This window comes from Vanessa atalanta, chromosome 7, assembly GCF_905147765.1.
Source record: "Vanessa atalanta chromosome 7, ilVanAtal1.2, whole genome shotgun sequence".
NCBI lineage: Eukaryota > Metazoa > Arthropoda > Insecta > Lepidoptera > Nymphalidae > Vanessa > Vanessa atalanta.
This window is the reverse complement of record NC_061877.1, coordinates 4684695-4690694: the sequence shown is the minus strand read 5'-3', so window position 1 is coordinate 4690694 and position 6000 is coordinate 4684695.

Here is a 6000-nt window from a genome sequence, read left to right as displayed (position 1 = left end):
TTTAATTCACTGCCCATATTATTGAGTATTTCGGTAGTGACAAAATTCTTAAACTTGTAGTCGTTTTTATTAGGTACATGAAGATTGATAAAGATCATATTTATTGTTCTAGCAATGATTATGATTATAACGTTACGTCAAAAAAACAAGCTATATTGTACGGTATAATTCATAATATGTATAATTTGCATTTAATTTAATGCGAGTTTATCAAAATTATGCACCATTACCAGTTTTCTTTATGTGTCTAAAATTAACTATTAGTGTTATATTAATTACGTATAATTAATACACTTATTTTATGTAGCTTTATGTTAAGTGTATTGCTATGCTAGTAACTTATATGATATATATAGAAAATACGCAGAGTAATTTTCAATTTTTGAAACAGTGATCTAAGTCAGATGAATCAAGTTGACTTTATTTTAAAGTAAATTTCTAAAAAAAATAAGTTACGTGGGCCTGACGAGTATCATAGTTGTAGTCATCGTCGAAGATAATCGCGGCTATTTAATACCGAGGGTCAAAACGTACCTGCTTGGTCAACAAAATGCCAATAGCTAGGGCCCATCCTCAATCGGAGTGCTGAAAAAATATATTATTTTTGTTCTATGAATTTATTAAAACCATACAGTACATCTTAATATAGTTGATAGAACTAAGAAAGGAATTAATAAATAAATAAAATGATAATGCCTGGCTATGACGCTATAAACAACCAATGAGCGTTCAGTATTTAGTAAGATGTACTATGAGATACATAATATATTTTTTCTTTTTTTATGCATAAGCCATGTTGGTAGGTAGGAAATTTTAAATTTAAATGTAAAAAGAATGTTTAAAGCGCATTACAATTACCTATGATAAAGGTTTAATGATATTCAATCAGATAATTATGTTATTTTTTATTTTATTTTTAGAACTCTTCTGGTAGAAATACTTATAAAAGAATGTTATTTGATTTTCTCATACACAATATACCTACATCTGATGCCATCTGCACTGAACTCATTGTCTAACATACAAAGCGAATGAATAAAATATTTTTACGCTTGAATACGTAAATGTAAACTGGAAATCATTCTATATTTTTTAACCCTCGTGTATGAAAGTTAAAGGATAAATGACGGAATACATATTGATAACATTAACACGTGTTAGATGATTAATTACTTTCTTGACCTTATTAATCATCAGTTAATATATCACAGACAATTATTGAACGCTTAAACCTAATTAAAACCTATATCTCAGACGAAATGCTCGTCGTCATTATTTATCTGATACCACGTGAATGAACCTTCCGCATCATGCACTCATACATTGACAATGACTGTATTGACACCCATAATACAGAAAAATAGACAAATCTGTTTATTTATTTTAATAAGATTAAAATCAATTAAGTACGTAATACGAAATCAATTATAGATAGCATTACAATTGTGTGAAATACAGGGGTTGAACAAAAATATAAATGCTCTTTCTTGTTTGTCTCCAAGGGCAAACCGTACTTTGTTTTCCAAAGAACGAGAGTGGAACACTGCCTGCTTTCTGACTCCGATTATAAATTCCTTGATAGAAAAACTTAATAAAGTTTATTGTCCTAAACGAACACCAACGAGTCAGTTAAATATTTAAAGTCTACCGATATTTTATACCTACTCTCGTCCTCTACGTTCTATGAGATCTCGATATGGCTATGGCTATCTAATATTATAAATGCGTATCGATAATATAAATTTATTTTTTTAATACTTTGTTACGATTTCACATATTACTCATTGAATCACCACGAAACTTTAGTCATACAAAAAAATATAAAAAAATAAATAAAAGAACGTAAAATAATATTAATAATAATATTTACAGATTACATTGCATAAAAATATAAGTAATTTTCATGTAAAAAATAATTCGTATCTTCTTTGAATACGGTGTTGACATAAAAAATTGCGCCATTTATCTCCTCATTGTATAAAAATGTTGTTTTCAAAACATAATGATCATTTAGTTCAATGAATAAGGTTATCTATGATTGCTGAGAAATATTGTCATATAATTCTATAATAGCCTAGTCACTATAATTTCCCTATTGATCAGGCCTGATGAATGTTTTTAATAAACTTGAATACTTATTCAATACATTCCTCTTGTCCTTAATATAACTTCTAATCAGAAAAAAAACTCTTGCAATAAAAATACCATCTTTTTAAATGATTAAGGAAGTGTTTTAATATATTGTAAGTTATATTAGATTTATTTTAGTATTCATATTTGCTTAAAGTGTTAGGTTTTGTAACTAGCTAGAGCTTCTTAATGTAGGTAAATATTATGATTTATTTATCTATATTTTGCAACACTATCTTTTATTTAGCAGTAGAAATAATAATAAAGCACAAAATTAATAACAATAACTTCAATAATATCACTTACGTAGGTGTTTTTTTAGCTTAGTACTGGCTTCAGCGTTGAAATCTGATGCAATCTGTTTTTCTGTTGACATAGTGACAAGAATAGAAAAATTCAATAACAAAACGGCACATAAACAAAATATATATTTGTAATGATTTCCAATAAAGAATGTATTTGTAATTTTATAATTGAATAATTTTGAACGTTTTCTGGGATCCTGTTGTAAAAACGTATACATTGCCCCAAAAAAGAGTTACTAACCCTGTGTAATCGGGTACTTGGAGTAACAAGTTTATTCTTGTTCCTAGTGTTATTAGAATGTACGTCACAATTTCTGGGAAAATCATTTATGTTTTTGTGTACATACATAACATTATCAAAAACAAATTGAGAAGCGACAGTCATTATTTTAATTTCTTTAAATTTACCTCTTAACGAATCTTTTGGGACCAGGTTATAAATTGCACGAATAGCCCTCTTCTGCAGTACAAAATCAGTTATATGGGGGCCCCATTGGAGCTTAGAGTCTATTGTCATACCAAGGAACTCTGTTGATTCTAAAACATCTAATGCTTCCCCGTTTAAACGTACACTCGTTTTGACACATCTTACATTGGGAGTAGTGAATTTAATACATTTAGTCTTTTTACTATTTAACATTAAATTATTAACACTAAACCAATTTACTATTTCAGAGAGAGTATTGTTCACATCGTCATATATCGAAAGACGTCTTTTTATTTTAAAAATTAAAGAAGTATCATCAGCAAACAATACTATCTCGAGTTTATCACCTAGGAGATGTGGCAGGTCATTTATATAAACAAGGAAGAGAAATGGTCCAAGAATTGATCCTTGAGGGACCTCCACAGTAACTGGAGACCCGGGAGATCTCTTTCCATTTACATCAACCCTCTGAATGCGATTGCTCAGATACGAAATCAGAAGACTGAGTGCAGTGTCCCTAATTCCATAATGACGTAGCTCCCTGAGCAAAGTTTCGTGTTGCACACAATCAAAGGCCTTAGATAAATCACAAAATATCCCTAAGGCATCCTGTGACTCCTCCCAGGCCCTGTAAATATTTTTAACGAGCTCAACACCAGCGTCAGTTGTCGAGCGACCCCTTGTAAATCCAAATTGTTTCTTGTGTAGCAACTTGTTATTGTTAAAATGTACTAGCATTTGATTTAGTCATAACTTTTCAAAGATCTTGCTAAGAGTTGGTAGTACAGAGATGGGCCTATAGTTGTTGGGGTCTGATGTACTACCTGATTTAAATATTGGTAATACTCTACTATGTATAACAACATTTATATATATTTATATAATAACATTTGGTGTTATCAATAAATTTTTAACATGTATAACATACGAGTAAAATTGCAAGGTCTAGTTTTAGCATATATATGTTCTAAATGACACTTTCTGTCGTTGGTGAAAAGGCTTCATATCTGTCATGTGTAAAATAAAGGTGTATAAAAGTCCTAACATTAAAATAACAAATGACCTATGGGGTATTTTCCTGCACCTAATCAATACGATTATAATAATAATCATAAAAATAATAATATCGCTCCGTATATAGTCTGAATTTTTAACATTAATTAAAATGAGTTAATGTCCTGATTTATTTAAATGTAGTTAAGTATGACTACTTTTTAGGAGTGGAAACAAAAGAATATACATAATCATAGAACAATTTGGCTTTATTAAGGGACCGATACAATACAATAATTTACGAAGTATTTTGTGATTTATCCAAAGCATTTGATTATGTAGTGAACGAAGCGTTTTTGTACAAGCTAAATCTTTACGGTATTCACAGTAAAGCCCTTGATCTTATTGCTTCATAATTAAATCAAAGAATTCAACAATGTCTATTAGGGGATAAAGTATTCTGAATCTGTACTAAGAATTGGTACCAAAATTTGGCACTTGTGGAACCACAAAGGTCGATTTCAGTTTATTTTTGTCATATATATAATTTTTTCTTTTTTATGACTATAAGTTCTTTTGTAATAAAATCTATGAAGTCTGATGAAATTAAACGATGTTTAATGAATATTATACAACGATTATGCAGTGTTTATGTGTCTTCATTTAGTTTTAATTAACATAACAACTTAATAAATCCCGAACAAATTTCTTATAAAACGATAGTAATTTAACAAAATATCAGATAACCTTCAACCTCCTGTACAGATAAATCTCTGGTTAAGGCCAGTCTTGGTTATCTTGTTTAAGTAAGTAATTGGGAAGTATAAAATTGTTTACAATTTTTATATTTTGGCGATCGAAATATAGACCATATTTTTGATAATATGATACATAGTAGCAAATGATCTTAGAATTTGTTGGACCTAAATAAACGAAATTCAGCATGGCATTCAGGCCTACATCTCTCAAGCGGCGGTTTTGGGAGGGTATTGACCCTGCTAAGAGTAGAGAAAATACTAAAAAAGCACAGATAATTAATTATTTGTTTCATTAGGTAGTGTAATACATGCTAAAAGTTTAACTATTAAATAACAATCGAACCACTCTGGCAATGCACGAGTGCAAATTATAAATAAAAAAAATTAAATATGCATTTAGCAAGAAAATATTAAGTTGTTATAGTTTATTGCCTATAAGTAATAATATAATGTAAGAAATAAGTAATAAATGAGAAATATGAAGAATAAAAACGACCAAATATTTCGTATAAGCACACATAAATAACATATTTTGGATACGATATACTCCGAATAGCACTCTCCGATTGTATATGATTAAGAAAATCACTTAATTTCGGCCACTATTTACTCATGTTAGTTTACGAAATCTAGATTGCATACCGTTGTAAACATAACTTAATGGCCGTCGAATCTGTACTTTTCTAATTTCACATTTTTTTCTTAATTTAATGTTATAGAAACTACAAAATAATCCAAAAAATCCCCGTTTATTGATTGTGAAGCTTGAAAACATATTGAGTAAATTGTTTTATTATAAATTACATTCGTTTCAGTAATTGTTGGTTAATTATAACGAATGGCTGTCATACGCAGAATCGTTAAATTTGTTGACCGTAAGATCATAGCAACCCATTTTTTAAATGATGTTATCATTCTTACCACCATTCGACGCGTTCATGATCAAAAATTCTAATTATTTCAAAAATAGATAATTACAAAAATTAATGATTCTAACAATGATTCTATCAGTTCTGAGTAATGAAATTTACAATCATATTTGTTTTTTTCAATGAAAAAAATATATAATTAAGTTCATCATAATTGATTTTTAAAGGTTATACCAATTTAAATGCAGTTTCTAAAAGAATGTTATTACTACAGGATCCCGCAAAGTATTTAAAGCAATCCAGAGATATAAAATATCTACTAGGTACTTCACGCCTTCGGCATCAGAGGATTGCAGCGTTGGTCATTTTTCACATGAAAACTTCTAGTGAATTTGTATAATTTAATGACGATCGGCTGAGTAGTTAAGACGCAAAATCACTGTCGCATTTATAATAGTAATTAGGATATCAATAGATAAAATATCTAAGAGGTAATGTCTTAGTATTCGTCGCAGTCG